The sequence below is a fragment of the Bos mutus genome, chromosome 5 (assembly GCF_027580195.1).
Source record: "Bos mutus isolate GX-2022 chromosome 5, NWIPB_WYAK_1.1, whole genome shotgun sequence".
In the NCBI taxonomy this organism is placed as follows: Eukaryota; Metazoa; Chordata; class Mammalia; order Artiodactyla; family Bovidae; genus Bos; species Bos mutus.
In genome coordinates this window covers 50,284,546-50,309,267 of record NC_091621.1, presented here as the reverse complement: position 1 = coordinate 50,309,267, position 24,722 = coordinate 50,284,546, and positions in this window count along the sequence as shown.

Genomic DNA, 24,722 nt, shown 5'->3' with positions numbered 1-24,722 from the left:
TTCTCCACTCCTTTGTGCTTTCTTCTTTGCCATCAAAAAGTAGCAAACTGGAAAATATGGAAAATAGAAATTCTGGTCAAAGGAGAATCAAAGCCCAAGATAGACAAGAAAGCATATCACAATTATATGAACTCCAGTCTGGATGAACTGCATTCTAAAGTAGTGATAGTCATGGAAAATACTGATTATCAGATTTACAGTTCTGCTCTAAGTGCCTGATATATATATACCCTAACTTAATCCTCACAAAAACCTAGAAGGTAGTATATTCCCACTTTTCAGATGTAAAAACTGAGGCCCAGGGAAGTTAAATAGCTTTTTCACAGCAGGCCTGGAATTTGAACCCAGACAGTCTGATTCTAGAGCCTTCCAGTCAGCATACAGTTCACAAATCAGGAGCATTTTTATTACCCACATGCGTGTTAGATGTGTGGAATCTCAGACCTATGGAATCAAAATCTGCATTTTAATATGATCTCCAGGTAATTCTTACACACACTGTATTGTGCTGGGCCATGCTAGGCTAAGTCACTCCAGTCATGTCCAGCTCTTTGCAACCCTATGGACTATAGCCCACCAGGCTCCTCTGTCCATGGGGTTCTCCAGGCAAGAGTACTGGAGTGGGTGCTGTGCTCTCCTCCAGAGTCACATTGCATTGCACACTGCAGTCAGAATTACTGCTCCAAAGCCCATACTGTCACTCAATCATACGGTTTGCTATCTCCTTCACACTAAAGACCAGATAAATGTGAGTGTAGGACTCTATAAACGACCTTTCAGAAGTCATGAAGTATGAGAGGGATAGAAGGAGAGAGATGATGAACGAACTCCATGGTTTTCAAAAAGATTGTTTGAGGGAAGGGGGATCAACAGAATAAACTCTAGTGCAACTGACAGAAATTTCTGGAAAATTTAAATTAGAGAGCTAAAGGATGATCTCAAGGAACCAGTGTGGGGTCACTAAGGAAACGTTCTGTCAAATGAATCTGTGTTTCCTTTTGGATGGACACATGGATATCAGGAAAACACCACAGCTGTGTCACACATGAATGTCAGTATCAAGAATGAATTTTGGGAAAGTCATTTTTTTTGGCCACCTACGTGGCATGTGGGATCTTAGTTCCCTAACCAGGGATCAAACCTATGCCCCCTGCAGTGGGAGCACAGAGTCTCAACCACTGGACCTTCAGGGAAGTGCTGGCAAAGGCTTTCTTGCTATGCCTGTTGCTAACATGGACATACAAGCAGAACTGGTAGCTAACTAAATAACTATATCCAAAGGGGGTTGATTAACAGATCATTGTAAATAAGCAAAAAGGTATTATTCTTTCGTTCATTCAAAGAATGTTTATTGAGCATCCCTGTAGTTTAATGTTCTTCCAGGTGCTGGGGATACACTGATGAACAAGACAATATTCTGCTCTCATAAAACAACTAAATGCATAAAGATAATTACAGATGTCAAGTAAAATATAAATCATGCACATTACACGTTACAGTGAGGAGAGGAAATTTCTTAAGTGTTCACATTTGACCCAAGACCTGACTATCAAGAGGGAAGCAGCTACAAGGGGACTTACATAAGAGCACTCTAGACCAAGGGACTAGCAATATATGAAGGCTTGGACTGGCCATGAGCCTGGCATGTTGGAGGAATGAGGCAGATGAAGTCTGATAGGAAAGGTCAGTGCAGTCTTGAATGAAGAGTTTTTTTGGGGGCCACGCTGTGAGGCATATGGGATCTTAGTTTCCCAGCCAAGAATTGAACCTGTGTCCCCTATATTGGAAGCAGAGTCTTAACCACTGGATAACCAGAGAAGTTCCTCAGGGCAGTCTTGAAGACCATAGAGAGTGTAAGGAAATTCACCGGAGCATTTTAATTTGAAGCACAATGTGATCTGATTTATGATTTTAAAAGATCATAGAGTGCCATATGGGGAAATGGATTATATTGGGGGGTGGATAAAGGACTCTGTTCTTGATTCAGTACTCACCATCTTTATTAGAAATTTAGATGAACAGTCTGCAGAGACATAAGATTTCATAACCATATTTGTACACACATCTTAGCTAAGGTCTTCTGTGGTAGGTTATCGATTCACAATGAAATGAGCAGTCCTGAAGTAGCTTCCAAAATTAGCACATAAAATATAAAATAGAAACACAAGTTATGAACTTAAGAAAGTCTCATAGATTCCATACAGATTGAGAGAAACCTGGTTTAGCCGCATTTACAGGGCAAAAGTAGATTTTAACCTAACGTTTTGGTCAGTTTGGGACAGCATATATGGGATCTCAAAATTCTACTGGAGTTTTATTCTGCGTGGAAAGAAAAACTAAGGTGACAATTCTTACATCTGAGTATGTATCAGAATCATACACATTCTGAGTCAATGCCTTCACACAGTAGTGAAGCAACATGCACAGACACACAGGTGTGCGAGGTTGCTTTGGCTTGTTTCACGCTCTGCTGATTGTGGTGTCCCAGAGAGTAAGTCCACAATGTCAGTCATACCAGAAACATACATCACAGAGACATTCGATCCAACAGTCTTGTCTCAAGATCAGTGTTACCGGAGAAGTAGATGTGGGATATAGAAAAGATGTATGGCTTTTGAGAATGGGGATACTCAAAATCCTTGGGGATTTTCAGATAGGGATGTTCCATGTACAGTAAACTGATATTAGGATGTCTTAGTGAACCAGATAAATGTATTGGTAGGATTAATAATATTCCATGATCGAGGGTCTAAAAATGCAAAGATATAGGAATAAATAAAATTTTATTTATTTTTATTTATTAAAATTTTCAGTGGCCACTGCAGTCCTATTCTAGGATTTTTGAAGGTAAGGATTAAAAAAAAAAATGTTCTAAAAATCCAATGAGAAAGACAGACATGGCAGATAATGACAGAGATAGCCACAGAGTCTTAGAGGAAACAGTAGAGAGGAATGGTCCTTGTTCCATCCGGGAGTTCACAAGAGGTTTCCTGGAAGAGATAATGCTTTAGCAGAGTATTAAAGATGAGTCAGACGTAATTAGCCTGTGAAGAAGGGTGGGATGAGTGTTCCAAATTGAAGAAATAACTCCCGCAGAGGCATGGAGCTGGAAGCAGCAGGGCACATGTGGGGAATTAAAAGGATATTACAAGAGGAGAAAGGGACAGGAGGAGTTATTGGGAGATAGGACCGGGAAAAAAGTCAAAGAGGATCTGAATAAGTAATTTTGTGCTTAGTTCTGTAAATGATGGGGAGATTTTAAACATTTTAAAGTATTAAGGCAAGAGGCAAAGGGACTAGTTATGAACAAATCAGGATGACTCTAAGAGCTTGGGCTATGGCAATAGTAATAGGAGAATGGAAAGAAAGAGATACACTGAAAAAAAATGCTCTTAAGAATATGAAATCAGCATAATTTGGTAATAAATATGCATGTGTGAGAGTGGGTAGAGATGGAGAAGTTAAGGGTAACTAATTCTAGTAAATGATCAAGTGTGATACCAATAACAGAGCCAAGAAATAAACGAAAGCAGCAAGTTTGGGGTGAGTTTCAAATATGGTTCAGGTGTCTGTTCTACATGCAGGGCTCAGAAGAGGGATATGGTTTACAAGTCATCAACTATAAGTGGTAGCTGAATCCTTGAGACTGGAGGTTACCCAGGAACAGTGGGGAGAGGCCTGGTGAAATTAGTGCACCCACATTTTTCAAATGGATATCTGATGCCAAATTGGGGCAGAGTCGTAATGGACTTAAGCCAGCTGGGTCTACCTAGCAGAGATTGTTATAGTAATTATAAATGTTACAATAATAATCTCAGAGGCTCAGGACATTGGCTTAGGAAAATGACAAGTTGCTCAAACCCTAAGGAAAATAAGTCAAATACCTAGTCCAAAAGACTGCGTTATTTCAGGAATTCCCTGAGTTCTATCTATCAGAGATATAGTTGATTTGCACCCATACATGGTAGGGTCCTTGTTTCATTAAAGTTATAATGAGATAGGTGGGAAGGTACAATATCAAGCTCTTTCTCAATGGTGAACCATTTGTCTTGGACAGTGTCTAACAACTTGCCCATAGACAGTAGGCTGAGAAGCCTCTACAGACATAAATCATTAGGAAGGACTTTCCAGGTACCAAACAGGTGCTGCTTCTGTTGTTTGTTTCAAGCCCTTAGAAAAGTGCAAATTATCCCAAAGCCGCTGGGCAAATGCCATCTTGCCTGTAGGAGTAGCTCTGGAGAAGCATCACTTAGGAAACATCAAATTCCCTGAGCTTGTCCACACATGACAGCTTGTGAAGGCCCCTAAGGAAATCAAGGTTATTGAAGAAAATATCACCGGTTGGCATGCAGGTCTGTTTTTCCCACCTCCTATGCCTTTTGCTACTAAGCAGATGGTGCTATGGCACTTGTTAGGACGCTGGGCCTAATTCAAGAGGCTATCTTTGCTTTCGCCAAAGCTCCTGAATTTGAGAGGACCCAGGGAGAATTAATAACCCTCAATATTCCTCTAACATCCTTTCCCTGTGTGATATATCCATTCTCACCTGCTGTTTTCATATTGTACTCCTTTCATGCCTCTGTCTCATACTGAAAGCCTGCTGTGCTGGAACACTGCCTCTATCATTCTTAACTGGCTGCACACACCATCAGAGTCTGCAAATGGCAATGCCCTGCTAGTGGAAATCTCTTCCCAGGGCCTCATCCCCAAATGTTCCAGGCCAGCAGGGGTTAACTAGAGTCCTGCCTGTGAGCCCTTCCCTGGGAAGCCAACGTGTTCCTACTTGTCTGGCTTGGAACTTCTGCAGCCTGTTTCAACAATGCCATGTTTGATTGAGCGGGGTTCATGGGATAACTGTGAGGGTCATTGCTAGGGAGAAAATCAAAGCAAGAGGAGCAATTAGATGATTAAATTGAAAGATGTTCTTTATGAAACAATTCACCACAGTTCCCAATGATATGTACACTCTGCCCCTCTTTCAAACTCACTTACAGATCCTCTCCTGCCCTTAGAGCAATTATTCCCCTCAATTCAAGGGTCTGGAAGGAGGCTGGATGGAAAGCAGAGCTCCATTTCTGCCTAGAGATGCTGGATTCTTCAACAACTGGCCCCACCTCCAAAAGACTCTTCATGGTCCAATTCAAACACTCTTCATTAGGTAAAAACCCAATCCCCACCTTTATTTGTGAGTCACAAATTCTTTGTACCTCGTTGGTTTAGATTTGAAGATGATAGATAGAATAATGTTTAATTTTATGTGTCAACTTGCCTGGGCCATGATGCCCAAATATTTGGTCGAACATTACTCTGTATGTTTCTGTGAAGGTGCTTTTTTGAATGAAATTAGCCTTAATGAGATTAGCCAGAGATTAGTCTGTCAGTGGACTTTGGTTAAAGCAGATCCCCCTCCACGATGTGGGTAGTCCTTATCTAACCAGTTGAGCGCCTTAATGGAACAAAGACTATCGTCCCTTGAACAAGAAGCCAGAAGAGTGCCTTTGAACTAGAACTGCAACTCCTTCCTGAGTCTCCAGCCTGCTGGCTCACTCCATTAGATTTTGAACGCTCCAAGCCTCCACAATCACATGAACCAATTCACTAAGATAAATCTCTTTTTCTCTTTCTCCATACACATCCTGCTGGTTTGGTTTCTCTGGAGAACTCTGACTACACAAAAAAATTGTTAGCTGGCTAGATTTATAGATATGTACATACATGCATGCACAGAGAGATGATAGTTAATATGCTTTTAAAGTGTTGCTATAACAAAATTTCCCCAGATAGATAGATAGACACATATATACATACCTAGATACACAAATAGTTGATAGTTAACATGCTTTATAAGTATTGCTATAACAAGGTTGTCTCAGATAGATAGATACTATAGATAGGTAGATAGCATGTTATAGGGGTTGAGGGATGGAATGGAAAGTTTGGGGGTTGGTTATTTTTTGAGCATAGACTCAATGAAAGCCTTGCTCCCTCCCTGACAGATGAAGCTGGGGTTCCAAGGGAATAGACATTTGTCTTATGATATACATAATTCATTGTTTTCCCTTCAGTTCTTATAAGAACACACTGAATACTTCAGATAAGCCATTCCATCCCAGCACTGTAGGACAGCCCCTGGTTGAAGAACATGAACCAAACCCTCTTCAAAAGCAATTACCTCTCAGCCTTTCTGGGACAGAATAGCCTCACTTTAACCACTCACCTTTTTTGGCCTCTATATATCTGTTTGAATAATTCTCATCTGCTTGGCCTTTCACAGAATTCCAGCTGTAAAGAACACTCATCATCACCCCCATCACCCCAGCTGGTAATGAAGAGAAATGTGTCAGCCAATGAGAAGAGTGGCCACCATTACAGTAATGAAGAAAAATGGACAGAAACGCTGCCGGAATGGCACCTCCACCATTTCCCAGTGTAATTGGCACGAGGTAATTGCTTCTTTATCCTCCCTGCCTTCGTCTTTGCAAACTACTTCCAAATTCTTCACATGCATCACAAAATAGACAATTGAAGTAGTGTCATAAATTAAAAAGCCAAAAGAGCTCAGCTTTGTGGCACCAGTCTTAAAACAAAGAAATAAAAACATTTATGGGATTAATAAAAAGGATAATTATGGGGGGGGGGTTGGTGGAGGGATCATTTCTTTGTTGTTATTTTTACTTCTTTCAACCACATACAAAGACAGACTCAAACAGGAATAACTCTGAATGTGCTCAAAAAACATATGCCACGCTCACTACTACTTAAATGGTTCCCACTCACATGCAATAAAATGAAACATGAGGCAGACCTACTTTGATTCCTCCTGCTGGTATATCCAGGCCTAAGAGCAGCATAGAAATTAGGTCTGTATTTTTTCGTATCTCATGTATCAAAATGTACCTTATTAGGGCAATCTGTATACGGCATGTCATTCTTCTGGTTTGTCCATTTTCAGCACTTTGCTCTGTTGGGGCTACTCCAGGTACAGCCCTTGGAAAGATTCTCAAACTCAGCATTTTACAAAACCAACAAGAGAATTAAGAACAATGACCAAAGCCCATGAAAAAAATCATGTGCAATCAGTAAAATTTACTTAAGTATTTTTTTTAATACACTTACAAATTCTCTGATATTCCTCTCCTTCCCTTTCACTTGCGAGTGGGCTCGATTCAGTGACTTGCTTCCAGGGACTAGATTACAATGGAAGTGATGGTGTGTCACTGCCATATTAGATTTTAAAATATGCAGCAAAGGTGGAAACAACCCAAATGTCCCTCTACACATGAATGGATAAAGAAAATGTGTATATACACACAGTGGAATATTATTCAGCATAAAAAGGAGTGAAATTCTGATACATGATACAATGTGGATGAATCTTGAAAACATTGTGCTAAGTGAAATAAGCCAGACACAAAGAGACAAATACTACATGAATCCACTTATATGAGGTACCTAGGATAGGCAAATTCATAGAGAAAGAAAGTAGAATAGAGATGACCAGAGGTTGGGAGTAGGTGGATAGAGAATTGTTGTTAATGGGTATATAAAGCTTCTGTTTGAGATGATGAAAAGATCTGGAAATGGATAGTGGTCATGGTTGCACAACAACTGAATGTCCTTAATGCCACTGAATTATAGACTTAAAAATGGTTAAAATGATAAATCTATGTTATATATTTTTTACCAAAATAAAAAAAGTTCTCTCAAAAGACAGCACCTTCCGTGTTGAGTGTTCTGTCTCTCTCTCTTTCTGTCTCTTGGACCATTTCACTCTAGGAGAGCTAGCTACTATGTCTTGAGGCCACCAAAGCAGCTCTGTGGAGATGCCCACATGGCAAATAGATAAGACTTCTGGACATACTAGTGAGGAACTGGTGACTCCAAAGAGTGAGCCTTCTTGGAAGCAGATCCTCCAGCCTATCCAAGCCTACAGATGATACAGCCCTGGCTGGTATCTTGACCACAACCTCATAAGAGACCCTGAGCCAGAACCACCCAGCTAAGTCACTCTGGGGTTCCTGACTCTCAGAAGCTGTGAGATAATAAATGGTGGTTGTTTTAAACCACCAAATCTTGGGGTAATTCATTATATGGCAATAGATATTGAATATAGTATAACTACATATGAGCTTCCACAGTAGCATAGTCATAAAGGATCTGCCTGCCAAAGCAGGACAAGCGAGAGATGTGGGTTTGATACCTGGGTCAGGAAGATCTCCTGGAGTAGGAAATGGCAACCCATTTTAGGATTCTTGCCTGGAAAATTCCACGGACAGAGGAACTTGGTGGGCTACAGTCCATGAGGCCACAGAGTCAGATACAACTGAGTGACTGAGCACACACATAACTATATATATACAAATTTACAACAATATTGAATGAGATAAATTCACAATAATATTAGATGACAATAATAATCTAAAACAAGCTTCTACTTCTTTCTACAAAGCAAACGGGGGTGGGGGTTGGGGGGAAAGGTTTTCTACAAGGCTTAACCCAAAGCTACTGGGGTTAAGAAAATGTCTATATCCTGATGCCATTTGTATCTTTTCTTCACATTTCATTTGAAATATGGCCATTCCTTCTCAGGTTCCATATGGTTCCCTCTGCCACATTTGTCTGTGTGGGAATGGGTATTTTTATATCAACTGAAGAACATTCTTGGTCTCTGTCTGCAGTAATTCAAAATGCATAGTTCAAGTACAGAATCTGTATTTCAACTCCATATCTAGCACTCCAGATACTACTTTGTTATTGCAAAGACACATACTAACTGGGAACTCCACAAACTAACCCCCACTATCTGTTTTCTTCTCTCTCTCATTCTTCTTAAGTTCTGTCTATCTTTATTGTAGTGACAACAAAAGCAATTTGTATGTAGTTCCAGAGTTAGTAATTACAAGAACGATCACCAGAAAAGGTCTTCACCACTCACCAGTGTCTAGTATAGACTGGGTGGGGGCTGTCTACAAGCAGCATATAGGAGGTAAGACTGGGAACCTGGTTGACCCAGGAATAGTGTTACCTATCTGACTTTTGAAGAATCGCTCAGCTATTGAGGAAGTACCCAAGAAAAAGCAGAAAACCAAGTAGAGGTGGCAAGTCATGAGGCAAATGGGGGAAGGATAGGAGGAGACTTTAACAGAGGACCAGTATGGAATAAAGTTAACAAAAGTAGAATAAGAAACAACATGCTATACCATAAAGTCAGGCATCTAAAGCATTAATCCATAAACACTGACTATGCAACAGGGCACTACTTTGATTGAGTTTGGACCAGATTCTTAAAGGAGTCAAACTAGATTAGGAATCAGAAGGGACTGATATCATGAGACTTCCTATATTGCATTGTTGGGAAAGTGTGTAATTTCCTCGGTTCTGTCTCACCACAGCAAGGATTTGAAACAGCAGACCAGTGTTACAGCTCAGTTACAGCTGAGAGTTGTATTCAGCAAACAAAGGCTAGTACACCCAGAGGTGTGAGGGTGGGCTGACCCCAAAGGAGAGGTCTCAACACGTCTTGGCTCCCTCTTTTTATATGTCTTGTCTCCCCTCCACCCCACGCCTGCCCTATGCAAATTAGGGCTAGCCAGGAAGGGGGCATGTTTGTTTCACCTGAGGTTCTTACTCTGGTCTGAGGATTTTTGCTTTATTCCCTTTTCATGGACTTTTCCCTTTCTTTGTCTTTGAGCCACTACCATTTTGGACTCCTTTTTCCTATTCTAACTACCTAACAGCTTTATTAAGTATTCCATTATTTTTCTTTCCAATGCAAACAATACATGTACCTAAGTCATTACATGTTGGCATCACAGGCCCCTTTAAATATCTATAAAGTAGCATAAAGTAGGGGGCAGAAAACAAAGGCCCTCAGCACTCTTAGAAGATAACCAAGTAACTTCAGATATGACTCCTAGTTCTCTCCAGGCCTCTATGTCATCTGTAAAATAAGGTCACTGTATGTAAGATATTTGGACTGGATCAAAGAATCTACTGAAATTCCTTCTAACTATAAAATTCGAAATTCTATGGGTTGAATTCTGATGCCCATACTCTCCTCCATAAGGTATTCCTAGGGAATCATCCTAGCATGGCTACTTGGACAATTCAGTTTCTCCATGTCCATAGTACATGTCCTCCAACTCAGAACAGAAGCATAGTTTGTACCCGAAAACTCAAGAACTATGAATGGTTTAAGAGTAATCAGTGGGGATTGTGAGCACCTATAGTCAGAGATCCATTTCCAAGGAAGTTCTTACTGCAGGACTTTAGAAGGAAGACGGTACCACAATGGGTGAAAATCTGGCCCATGGTCCCATTCAACCAGGATGGTAAGCCTGGAATTCAATTCAGGGCAACAAGAGAATGAAACTTGAAACTTGGTCTGGGATACATACAAGGATGGTACAAAGCTAAGAAATTATAGAAGCCAAACTGTATCAACTTCAAGAATCTGGAAGGAAATGAGTTTAGCTGGCTCCTCGAACATGCTCTGGGGAAGTGAAAGAGCAAGTTATATGCCCCACCCCCCTACCCCGCCACTTTTTTAAAAAGAGTTTTTCCATGTCTCATCCAGTGGAAGAATCCTTGTACGTGAGTTCTCAACCAGCCAATGAGAATCTGCTGGTAGATCTCGAAGCCTGATCTGATAGAGCTTAAGTCAGTGGCCTGGGGGTTGACAGCTTGCCCAGAGAGGAGTAAAACATCTGCTGAAATCTCCTCACCCCCATCGGTTGACCTTAAAGCTTTGAAAATGAAAGTGAAAGTCACTCAGTCGTGTCTGACTCTTTGTGACCCCATGGACTATACAATCCAGGGAATTCTCCAGGCCAGAATACTGGAATGGGTAGCCTTTCTCTTCTCCAGGGGATCTTCCCAACCCAGGGATTGAACCCAGATCTCCTGTACTGCAGGCAGATTCTTTACCAGCTGAGCCACAAGGGAAGCCCAAGAATACTGGAGTGGGTAACCTATCTCTTCTCCAGTGGATCTTCCTGACCCAGGAATCGAACCAGGGTCTCCTGCATTGCAGGTGGATTCTTTATCAACTGAACTATCAAGCTTTTGGGGAAATGAAAAACAGCTTCTCTTAACAAAAAGATTGGGAATCCCTGCTGCCATGTCTTACTGTTTCCTTAAGCCATGAAACAAAGATGAAAGATGTTCACAAGCAAAGACAGGTCAAATTTATTAAGAGAGTGGGCCAGGCATTTTCCTCCTGAAACCTGGAGAAAAACAGAAAAGAATCTTTTCAGACAAAATGAATATTTTGGTTTCCTTGTTTGATGTTTCACATTTATGTGAACAATAGGAAAAAATAATCTGAGTATGAAAATAACTAGCTATTAGAAGAGGGGAGAATTTCAAAGATGATACCCTATAGTCTACACAGTCATGTAAGCTTGCTGCCCCTTCCCTCAGCCCTTCCTACCTCCCTTCCCCAATTGTTTCCATTCTCTTAGCTCCCAGACAACTGTCAAGAAGCTGAGTTCTAGTAGCACTTCTCTAAAGCACATTTCATTCTTTATCCAGCCCCCAAATGGACCATCATCCCAGAACTCCTTCTATCATTAGAGGGGAGAAGATGGGTTGAGCAAGTCTTTCTCTAAACTATAACCACATTTTTATATGAATCCAACACCTGCCATCTGCTTTACTTCCAGGAAGTTGTTCTTAGTGGGAAGGTGGCACTCCAAGGGTAAACAGATAAACACTTGGCTGAATGTCTGTGAGAATTCATTAGATAATATCCAAAAAGCCCTTCAGAGAGCCTTACTAAATACAACCAAAGCTGGTTCCTTGATTTCCTAAACCCAAGATTTCAGGTTTACTTTTGATGTTCCCTGGATACTTAGCAGTGTTTGGCTATATAGAGGAAGGAGAAATATTAACCAATTTTTATTTCAGCTGATCTTTTATAGAGACAAGAAGTAATTTTGCTTGAATTCTCCATTTCAGTGTAGGACAGTAACAGTTGGGCAGGGACTTTGCCCAACACTTGCGAGGTTTACACTCAACCACTTTTGTCAAATGGGCATTTTATATTAAAACAATAGAGCACTGTTATTAAGACACCAGACTGCCACAACTTTAGGAAGATCTTAAACCAAGAAACTTTCTCTGGACCACAAACAAGAGTCTCTATGACTGTAAAAGTCTGACTGAACAAATCTATTATAGTCCAGGGGGCATTATAGTAGAAAGATCTGGAATCAGACTATATTTGCAGATTTTTTTAAACTTTTAATTTTGTATTGGGATATACCTGATTAGCAAACAATGTTGCGATAGTTTCAGGTAAACAGGGAAGGGACTCAGCCATACATATACATGTATCCATTCTCTCCCAAACTCCCCTCTCATCAGGCTGCCACATATCATTGAGCAGAGTTCCATATGCTATGTTGTTAGTCCTTGTTGGTTATCCATTTTAAACACAGCAGAGTGTCGATAGCCATCCCCAATTCCCTAACTATCCCTTCCCTCATTGAAGATTATTTGAAGCTTCACTCTACCATTTGCTTACAAATGCTGTGATTTTCAGGAATTCCCTGGCAGTCCAGTGATTAGAACTGCTGCTTTCATTACCTGGCTCAATCTCTGGTCAGGGAATTAAGATGCCACCAGACACATGATGTGGCCGAAAATAAATAAAATAAAATACATAAAAATTTAAAATAAAACAAATGCAGTGATTTTGGAGAGAGTGGATCACGGGGGTTAAGAATATAGGCCTTGGGGGCAGACTGCTTGGGTTGGCACCTTGATTCCACTGTTTCCTTGCTGGATGATCCTAAAGTAGTTCTCCAAGCCTTTGGCCTCAGTGTCCTTATTTGTAAAATGGACTGTTAGTGGCACCTCCAAATGTTGTGGGGGAGGATGAAATAACTTGATGTTATTATTATTCCCAAATTTTCAGCATTTTAGCCAATGCCAGGCAAAATCAGTAAAGAAAGTGAGCTAACCAAGGAAAATATTGGGAGAAAATTTGTATTTGGCAAAATTGGGAATCAAGCAGAACTTATTCTTAGGCGCTCTCTCCAATTCTGTCTCTCCTGTTAATAATGTCAATGTCCCGGTTCCTTCTATAGCACTGCACCCAAGCTCTAGCTTGTTTTCTCGGCTCTGCTCTATACCCACCCTTCCTCAATCAACTTTTATACACACTGGTTCTATTTCTTTAGGACTTCACTCTGAACCAGGTGCTAATATAAGAAGAAAAAAATCAAACCTGGTTTAAGATCTTAATGAATGCTGGTAATTAAATATTATGCTTTCAAGATGTCACATTTACATTTTACAAATTGAAGATTGCCTTATCACTAGGAGGAGTGACCAAAACCGAGAACTTCAAGTATTGTGGGAGGGAGGTAAGGATAAAAATTTTGGGCAGGTTGACCACTGGTTTTCTTTGAATTACAAATAAGCTGCTATTTAGATAACCTTTAGAGCTTGTCCTAAAGTTAACCTGTTTAATATAAAGCATCACAGACCGACTCTGAGGCAAAAGCAGAACATGTGTTTGAACACAGCATTATAAAGTTGACAGGCATGGCACTGAGGTCCCAGCATTACTGGTCCCACAGCTCCCAGGGTTGCTGTCAACAAATCATGACAAATTGGACTAGCCAAATTTTTCAGTCATATTTGATTTTACAGAAGACGCAGATATACCTGCTGAAGATGTTCCAAACAGAGGAAAGCCAAGATTGCAGAACAGAGCTAGCAGATGGAGAAAAATGGCAACAGCCCAGCGCTGGCTTCTATCACCCATTATTACAGCCCTGGGATAGGCAGTTTTCTGAATTCAAAAAAGGGGCCAAGGGTAAGGGGATCTGAGGTCGAGATCCATCTTGGCCATTAACTGATTGTGTCTGTAAGCAAGTTGAGTCACTCTACCTTGGAGGGTGCAGTAGCAAAACTAGGAGAGAGGGTGCGGAGGAAACCCTTTAGCTGGACTTGAGGTAGACCGGGCTGTGCTTCTTGGCGCCACGTGGGCTTGTGCAGGGGTCGATGACAGTATTGGCATTGAGATCCTGACCCTCGGTCCGCAAGAGGAGCGCGATGTGAGCTATATTTAAAAAAAAAAAAAAAAAAACTAGGAGAGAGAGAGATTCCAGAACACTCTCCTTTCATCCTCCCCCAGTCAAAGAACTCTGCCCTGCAGAGCAGTTTAAGTGCCTCTACAGACATGCAATGGAAGGTAACCAGGTTTCCTGATTAAAACAAACAAACAAACAAAAAAACACCTGGACTTCCCTGATGGTCCAGTGGCTAGGCCTCTATGCTCCCAAGGCCAGGGGGCAAGTGTCTAATTCTGGTTGGGGGACTAGATCCCACATGCCACATTGAAAGATTCCACATGCTGCAACTAAGATCCAAAGCAGCCAAATAAATAATTAAAATCAAAGCATTAAAAAAAAAATCATAAGGAAATTAAGATACTGAGATGACTAATCTGGGGGAGAGGAAAGTAATGTGGAGTAAGACAGACAGTAGCAAGATTGGACAGGATCAGCAGCTAGGTCAAATAGCTAGAATAGTTAAAATACGTGTGTGTGTGTGTGTGTGTGTGTATGTGTGTAGTCAAATGAGATCCCTGGACTAGAAACGGCAATCCACTCCAATATTCTGGCCTGGAGAATTCCATGGACAGAGAAGCCTAGCGGGCTACAGTCCATGGGGTCACAAAGAGTTGGAGGCAGCTGAGCATGCACATAGTCAAATAAGAGAGGTTAGGCAAGTGGATCTCAGCGCTGGCTGCATCTTAAGGAGTTTTTAAAAATTTCAAATGCCCAGGTGCTATCCCTAAGGAGTAATATGGAACATTCTGGGTCAAGGGTCTAAGCTTCAGTATAAGGTAAAAAGCTTTCTATGTAATCCTCAGGTTTAGTCAGCGGTAAAAATCACTGAGGTTAGACTATGCTGGTTTTTAACAACAAAAGGAAGAGGTGTGTGTAAGAGACTTCTGAAGGTGACCTGAAAGGATTGACAACTGATTAGACAGAGAGAGAAAGGTCAGGAAAGATTCCCAGAAAACTTGGATCGCAAGCAATGGTGCTTAAGAGGAGGAGGTTGCGGTACCCTGTTAAAGTGGAAATGGTTTTGGAAGGAAGATAAATTTGAACTGAAGTGGTTAGCAGTGTATCTGCACAATCCCATCTTTCTACAATACTCAAAGTAATGAGCAGCACCACATCTTTTCTGACCAGAAAATTTAACTTCGATTTGACTTTATCAAAAGTCCAGCTGAAACAACTGGCAGTATAAGAGAGATGCACTAAGAGAAGGGTACCCTGTATTTCTTGTTTGTCTTTTTTTTTTTTTTTTTTTTGGTCTTAACTTCTTTGGGAGGGATGTAAGTACTTTGCACATTTGCAAAAGCTATGAACCTAATTTCCAGGGGGGAAAGTACCATTAAAAGAATATATATGGAAGTTAATATGGAACCCAGGTTAAAAATCTGTTTTTTAGATACGGACGAAAGGGTTCACCAGGCCAAACAAAGTTTTGTTGTTGTTATTATTATGATTATAGTTGCTATTTTATGATGAAGAACTACAGGTAGAAGAGAAATATCAATAGAGAAGAAGAGATAGGGTTTCCAGGTAGCTCAGCTGGAGAAGAATCCACCTGTAATGCAGGAGACCCCGGTTTGATTCCTCGGTCAGGGACATCCCCTGGAGAAGGGATAGGCTACCCACTCCTAGTATTCATGGGCTTCCCTGGTGGCTCAGATGGTAAAGAATCAGCCTGCATTGCAGGAGACCTGGCTTTGATCCCTGGGTTGGGAAGATCCCCTGGAGAAGGGAATAGCTTACCCACTCCAGTATTCTGGTCTGGAGAAGTCCATGGAGAGAGGACCAGTAGGGTACAGTCAATAGGGTCACATAGAGTCAGACATGATTGAGTTTGACTTAAGTCAAACTTCACTTCAAGAAGAGATAATAAAGAAATAGATGTGTTTTAGACAGCCTTTGTCCTAACAATGAGTCACAGCCAAGTGTCCAGAGGAAGCCTTATTTTTCCTAAATGCTTTGAAGCAGTTCACATCTTCTCCCTTTTCTTTGTTCTTTGATTAAAATGCTGATGTATTATTACGTGCACCTGTCCTTAGCTTTGTCGTTAAAACATTCTGGCAACCACAAGAAAACATGCCAGCTTGTGATAACTATCTGCATTTTTAATAATGCCTAGCATTTCCAACAAATAGGATTTCAGCATCTAGAACTTTGGATTTGGAAAATGAAACAGCTTTTGTTAGTTCTAATAGAAAAAGGCAGCTTGATTTCCAATGCTCTGCTTTAATTTGGGTCTTACCAGCCAGTGATTTTATTGAAAGTGAAATCCATATTCGTGTTTAGCTTTAGTATCTCAAATCTAAAATGGAAAAATCACAGCTTCAGTAACAGAATTGAGAATGAGGTCTTGGCATCTTTCTTAAAAGGAATTTGGATAAGGCTTCTCAGTAAATGCTCACAAATTACTTATGCCATATGTCTAAACACACACAAACAGGTTTAGAAAACCTGGTTGAATTCAATGAAATCATTAGGTATGGGAAAAAAAAAAAAATAACCCAGGCTTCTTTGCTAGATGTTTATCAACAAGGACCACACTTGGTCTAAGGCAATTAAGGGGGTAGGAGGGTCAAATCATGACCAGGAAGGAAATTTGTGTGTCCAAGCTCTCTTCATCTTCATGAAAAAGTTCTGCACTTTCCACTACTACCCAGAGAGGGGTCCATAATGCATTGTTCTGGGTTCCCCTTGTAACTTAAACAGAAATGTCCTGCAAATGAAGGAGGAGAATGTCCCAAATTCCTTGCAGGAGGAACCCACTAAGGTGGCACCAAACTTGACTACCAAATGCAACAGTACACCTATGAAAGGAAAAGTGGTGGTGTTACCTCTTACACCTACGGAGAACCCGGGAGAAGTCTCCACTGGCAGCTCAAGCCATTGTTGCCACTGGAAACTAGGCTGATGTCAGTGTCTCGCCCTCCAGGGATACTGGCCAGCAATCTGTGCTGAAGTTTGCTGCTGCCACTGGAGTCACTCCTATTGCTGGCCGCTTCTCTTCTGGAAACTTCCCTAACCCAATCCAGGCTGCCTTCCCAGAGCTGAGACTTGCCCCGGTGACTGACCCAGGGCTGATCTGGGAGTCGTCTTCTGCTAACCTGCCTGCCGTCACTGTGTCTCAGCAACTCTCCTCTGTGCTGCGTGGACATCGCCACCCCTGAGCCACAACCAGGGAGCTCCCTTGGTGGGTCTGCTGTGGCAGACATGGCACCAGCTCCCGTGAGCACCAAGTGGAGGTCCACCTGATCTCTACTCTGCAGAGATGCTGAAGACCTTGAAAAGCAGGTGTGGAATACTGCCGGAAAGGCTGTGATGGAAGAGGAATTTCTGGCTTTAGCAATGAAAGGGTATGACTCCCCAAAGTTTCCCCTGTCCTTGAGGCTTAATATTATGTGGCTCGCAGCGAAGACTCTCATGAGTCTACTTCATTTGAAAGAGAGTTCAGTTCAGTTCAGTCACTCAGTCGTGTCCAACTCTTTGTGACCCCATGGACTGCAGCATGCCAGGCTTCCCTGTCTATCAACAACTCCCAGAGACTACTCAAGCTCATGTCCATCAAGTCAGTGATGCCATCCAAGCATCTCATCCTCTGTCATCCCCTTCTCCTCCCACCTTCAATCAATCTTTCCCAGCAACAGGGTCTTTTCCAGTGAGTCAGTTCTTTACATCAGGTGGCCAAAGTATTGGAGTTTCAGCTTCAGCATCAGTCCTTCCAATGAATATTCGGACTGATTTCCTTTAGGATGGACTGGTTAGATCTCCTTGCTGTCCAAGGGACTTTCAAGAGTCTTCTCCAACACCCCAGTTCAAAAGCATCAATTATTTGGTGTTCAGCTTTCTTTATAATCCAGCTCTCACATCCATACATGACTACTGGAAAACCATAGCTTTGACTAGATGGACTTTTGTTGGCAAAGTATCATCTGTGCTTTTTAATATGCTGTCTAGTTGGTCGTAAGGTAGAGATGACTTAGAAATATTAGCCTCCTGCTAATATTGTGCATAGGTAACAGATCATATGGAGTCTCGGTTCACCCTACACTGCTGATGGCACCTCTGAACCCTGTCCTAGTTGAATCCGTCCTAAGAAGGCCATACAGAAAGGACACAAAAACAGGGGTCTTGGCATCTAATAGAAGTGGGTTTCAGTTCAATTCAGTTCAGTCACTAAGTCATGTCTGACTGTTTGCAGCCCCATGGATTGCAGCATGCCAAGCTTCCCGGTCCTTCATCACATCCCCAGATTTGCTCAAATGCATGCCCATTGAGTCGGTGATGCCATCCAACCATCTCATCTTCTGTCTTCCCCTTCTCCTGACTTCAATCTTTCTCAGCATCAGGGTCTTTTCCAATGAGTCAGTTCTTCGCATCAGGTGGCCAAAGTATTGAAGCTTCAGCCTCAGCACCAGTCCTTCCAGTGAACATTCAGGGTTGATGTCCTTTAGGATTGACTGCTTTGATCTCCTTGCTGTCCAAGGGACTCTCAAGAGTCTCCTCCACCACTAAATCCCAGCGACATCAATGACTGGCTGAATATGAGTAGACTTTGAAAAGTCTCTTAACTTTCCTAAACCCTGTTTTCTTTTATTATAAAATGGAGGTAATAATATTCAACAAATGAATTAAATGCAATGAAAATGCACAGCCTAGCCAAGGTCTTCAATACACTGTGCTGCTGCTGCTGCTAAGTTGCTTCAGTCGTGTCCAACTCTGTGTGACCCCATAGACGGCAGCCCACCAGGCTCCCCATCCCTGGGATTCTCCAGGCAAGAACACTGGAGTGGGTTGCCATTTCCTTCCCCAATGCATGAAAGTGAAAAGTGAAAGTGAAGTCACTCAGTCGTGTCCGACTCTTGGTGACCCCATGGACTACAGCCTACCAGGCTCCTCCATCCATGGGAGTTTGCAGGCAAGCGTACTGGAGTGTAGTTCCTCTTTGTTCGTGCTTCCTCCCTTCTCCCCTCCTTCCTTCTTGGGTCATAGCCAAGAAGTGCCATGCCTTTTCCAAGTCAAGTAGTGAGAATTCTGTTTGTCTTGTACAAACTCAAGGTAAAGCGTACCCTCACTTCAAAGAAAGCTGGAAATTCACACTCACTGGAAGATTAGGCTTTTAGATGTTTTGTTTGTTCTTTTTTTCTATTTTACTTTTCCTCCCTTTTACAACATGGGCACTGTTCCCTTGGCATTTGCAAGTTTACTTTTTTATTTCTACAGGTGTAGGTGGATTGATTCAAGAAGAGAAATGCTGGTACAAAAAAGACTTTTTCCAAGTGCAGAATTCATTTCAAAAAGGGGAGTGTTTTTCATGATTAGCTGACGTGTGAATGCCTGCTAAGTGCCAGGCACTACTCCATATATCAATCACCCTCATCCTCACAACACCAGGAAGTGAGAACTTGGATTAGTAGGCAAGGAAACTGAGGCAGAGAGAGGTTAAGTACATTATGCAAGAATCACACAACTAATACATGACAATAGATTTGAACCCAGGTAAACTTTCTGTCGGGCTTCCCTGGTGGCTCAGATGGTAAGGAATCCGCCTGCCAATGCAGGAGACAGGGTTTGATTCCTGGGTCGGGAAGATCCCTTGGAGAAGGAAATGGCAACCCACTCCAGTATTCTTGCCTGGGAAATCCCAAGGACAGAGGAGCCTGATGGGCCATAGTCCAAGGGGTGGCAAGGGCTACAGTCCATGGGGTCACAAAAGAGACAGACACGATTTAGCGACTAAACAGCAATGACAACAAATGTACCGTCAGAATACACATTCTCTACCATTTCTGAAGCTTATTCATCTCCTTTCCCTAGCAGCTCAAGATATAGAAAGCTGAGGAAAGATGGATGTGGAAAACACAGATGAGAAGAAAATGAATCATGAAGGACATTTGAAATAGGTATTGAGCTTATGTAATTGAAATTAGATGCTGTTTCCAAATATTCACAATAAAAGCACTAATGTTTTATAAAAGGGCAGGGGTCTCCGTCTGATCAGCTTTAATGTTCTAAGTAATGATGTCAGAAAGCCAGTGGAGACTCCTGAGAAAGTGTTTGGTATTTGCTTTATTTCCCTGTGTTAATATTCCTTGACCAAAAACAATCTCAAGGTTTCCAAGGGTAGTCAGGCTCCCCAGCCTGCTTTCTTTGAAGGAAGAAATATTTCCATTTTGAAGAGATGAAATGAACATTTTCTTGGCTACGTATTTGATGATGTTTCTTTACTGGAAATACCTCCATTTTTTCTTCCTGAATCAGACTTTCAGAATTTAAAAAAAAATTTTTTTCACCTAGAAGAGACCACGGATACCATTTTATTTCCTCTCCTTTCTCTGGTAATGAAGAAGTGAAGGTCAAATAATTTCAGTTCTCTCGCTGCTCTAGAAGGCAATCTAGGATGGGAATCCAGTTCTGACCCCTCATGCAGTTCTACCACTCAACCACATGTGTTTCTTTCTCTCACACACAGGCTCTTTTTGGCCACCAGTAAACACACTGACCTTTGAAATATGGAAAGAAAAGCGCTTTGAAATAAAACTGGCGCAAACAGCGGTTAGACAGCCGTCATCTGGAGCCCGAAACAAAGAGGGGCATAGTTTTCGAGCTGTCTTCGTAATTACACGAAGCAGTTATCACTCATGCCCCAGTCTGAGCATTACCCCCCAAACAAACAGCCAGGGGTTTGAGAAAGCACATAGGCTACTTTGTCGCTCTAGCGTCCTGGGGGGTGGGAAGCCCCTCAGCTAAAAATCACATGTGGCTGGGACTGTTTTCCAGAGCTCCAGGCTCTTTCCTTTCTTCCTTTCCATTAAAACCCTCTGCTCTTCTTGGCAACAGCCTTCACGTGAGGTAAGTGCCAATTAACAACAAAGAGCTTGATGTATTTCAAGTTTATGACTTAGAGCTGGGTTCTCATGAAATATATTCTTCTTCTCTAGCCCAGAAGCCTCGATGTGCAAGAGAGCAAAGATTCTACGTGTGGTTGAAATTTGGTTCATTTTTTGCTATGGCCCTAAAAGTGATTTCTCTTTCTGGGGTTTGCTCAACTTAGGAAACCAGGCAAATGAACCCCAGAAAAGGGGAAAACCAATTCTGAAAACTTCAACTGCAGAGATAACTGGAGCAGAAGGCTCAGCAAATTGGGGTTTTGGAAAAAGTGATCTTAAATGTCTCATGGGTTCTTTGAAAATCGATATGGTCAGATCTCTGAATGAGTAGGAGAAATGGGAATAACAAATCCCCAGGCTCTCTACAGCCTTTTCCAGCTTTCAAATTTGGATATGAAAATTTTCTACCCTAGGAGTGATTTTAGTCATGCCAATGATTATCTGAGTGTCATCACATCAGTTTATGGAAAATACTTTGGCGAGAAGTTCTTAGGTCACAGTGATCTGACCAATAAGATGATCTGATTTGACATCTCAGAGCCATTAAAGACCAAGAGGTTTGGCAACAGGAACATGAACAGGTTAAAATTTATTTCAAAACAATTCCTGTAATTATTAAGTATACTCAGTTGCTTAATATTTTCAGTGCCTACTGAATTTAGCCAAGGGAATGACAGATGCATATTAAAATGCATGCAAATACTACACACAAGCCACATTTTAATATATTGTTTTGCATCCATAATTTTAGTCTTGTGATTTGTATTTTCATTTGCTTGGGAACAAAGACTTTCTTCTTTCCCCACTTGGGAAACAAGGCAAGACTTGTTTCTGTCAGCATCCTAATAGTATTCCTGAAAAAGCAGCAAACTTAATGGTTCAGGAACCACTCTCCACCACCTGCTTTCAGGCCCCTTAAAGAGGGGCTGCGTTTACAATGCATTGAAAAGGTGAAAATATGCAATCAGTTAGCTGCTTTGTCGCAGAGTGGCAGGCAATCATATTTTTTTGTCCTTGTGTTAAAACTAAACAGACTGGTTTTTTTAAAAAAATTAAGCTGTTTAAATGTATAATCTCTTTTCAAATAAAGGGTGTGGCAGAGTGCCGGCTATGCATTTGCCAAATCCCATTTCCTTTAACCCAGGGTCACTGAGAGAACACATTTCCCAGTCTCCCCTGCAATTAGGTGATTTCTGGCTGGAGGACTGTGGGCCAAAGTGATTTACACAATGCCCAAGTCTGGCCACTGGGATCTACTGTGCAACCCTTACACTGGTGTGTTTTCCTTGTCTTGAACTCCTGGCAAGATGCAGAGGATCAGGTGGAGAATACTAAGGGCATAAGGAGGAGCCTCAGAACGGAAAGAGGTGGGGGTCCTAGATAAAAGTGCGGGGAGCAAACTCTGCCCCTGTCCATCACCCTTGACCAGTGACTCACAAACGACTATGACACACGTTCATCGTGTGGTAGCCAGTCTCCAGCGGCCGCATCTTCTGGTATTCATACCCTTGTGTATTTATCTCCAATAGCGTATGGCAGAAGTGATGGTGTGCCACTTCTGAGATTAGATTATGAAAGACTGTAACTTCTGCCTTGGGTGATTTCTCAATTGTTTTCTTTCTGTCTCAGGGACACCAAGGAACTACATCTGTGAAGATGCCCACTTAGTAATGAACGGAAACCTCCTCCACCAAACAGCAAGGAGTTGAGGCTTGCCAGTAGTCAGGCGAGTGAGCTGGGAAAAGAATTCTAACTCCAGATGATCCTTCAAATGGCGGCAACTCCAGGAGATAGTCTGAATACAGTGTTGTGAGAGATGCTGAGCTGCAATCACAGTGAAGCTGCTCCTGGAGTCTCAAATCTCAAAAACTGTATAAGAAAATTCCTCCTTTTATAAATTATAAGTAGAGTTGATGTGTTTGTTGTTTTAAACTGTTAAGTTTTAGAGTCATTTGCTGCCAAGCAGTAAATAACTAATACAACATGAGTAAGAAGTAAACTTTCACTGAGCCACTGGGATTGTTTGTTACAGTACTTAACACTGACTAATACAGCTGCTGCTGCTGCTGCTAAGTCGCTTCAGTCATGTCTGACTCTGTGCAACCCCACAGACGGCAGCCCACGAGGCTCCCCCATCCCTGGGATTCTCCGGGGCAAGAATACTGGAGTGGGTTGCCATTTCCTTCTCCAATGCATGAAAGTGAAAAGTGAAAGTGAAGTCGCTCAGTCATGTCCGACTCTTAGCAACCCCATGGACTGCAGCCTACCAGGCTCCTCCGTCCATGGGATTTTCCAGGCAAGAGTACTGGAGTGGGGTGCCATTGCCTTCTCCGGACTAATATATCAGGGTGATGCTTACAGTAACTGTGGACATACAGTGAGCAGCACTCTAAGCTCTCTAAGGGTAAAGGCTTTGGTTTGTTCCTCTTTGATATTTCACTGCCTAACACAGTGCCTGGACAAGGGTAGGCATTGAACAAATGATAAATAACGCATGTGGCTTTCAGTAAGATGCAACGTGTGGTCCTATGTATGGAATGTATAACTTTAAGGTTAGATGGCATTAAATGCACTCTATTCAGGGTCAGAAAAATTCTACAATTGTATTCCTACCAAATATGTAGACTGTAGTTGATCAAACATTCATCCAAAGAACAGAACTCGGTCATCTAGTTATGTATGTATTATTTCCAGACCAAGTACTCTGCTGCTGCTGCTGCTAAGTCGCTTCAGTCGTGTCCGACTCTATGCAACCCCAGAGATGGCAGCCCACCAGGCTCCCCTGTCTCTGGGATTCTGCAGGCAAGAACACTGGAGTGGGTTGCCATTTCCTTCTCCAATGCATGAAAGTGAAAAGTGAAAGGGAAGTTGCTCAGTCGTGTCCCACTCCTAGCGACCCCAAGGACTGCAGCCTACCAGGCTCCTCCGTCCATGGGATTTTCCAGGCAAGAGTCCTGGAGTGGGGTGCCATTGCCTTCTCCAAGACCAAGTACTCTAATAGGTATTAATACATCTGTTAATTTAATCTTTATAAAAACTTGATAAAGAGTGTGCTATTGCTCTTCTGGGTTTACTAATGAGAAAACAAACTCAAGAAAGTTAAGCACTTCATCCCAGATTTCAGAGCAATTCAGTAGCAGAGCCTGTGCTTGATGTGTGAATTGCAAATACCAAGGATCATGTGTGCATGCTAAGTCGCTTCAGTTGTGTCCGACTCTGGAGTGGGTTGCCGTAACTTCCTCCAGGGGATCTTCCCGACCCAGAGATCAAACCCATGTCTCTTAGGCCTCCTGCATTGGCAGGTGGTTCTTTACTTCTAGTGCCACGTTATGCTAGGTTGCTCCCTGAATTGAATTCTCAAAAGAAACAGGACAGAGCTCCAAAATCTAAGAAAAGGCTGTTAAATTGATGGCGTGGATTAAAAGATAACCCTATGAAGATAGAATAGAATAATCAAGACAGGCCTTGAGAGATTCCTATTAAGAGGTGCTAAGATCAAAGTTTCTAAAGTCCTGGAGGACCTGGACTGAGTCGTCCCTCAAACTGATAAACATGCCAGGGATGGGACCTCACTTGAAGCTTATCAGAGATTGTTTAGGAGAACTGAAACACCTTCTGCCTGTAGATAATTAGGTGCTTTCTCTGCCTCATGTCAGCTGCACAGAGACGTGGGTCACCACCCCAGAGGCCACCATGGAGAGAGAGGTAAAGAATATCCAGAAGTGAAGTGAAGTTAGTTGTTCAGTCGTGTCCAACTCTT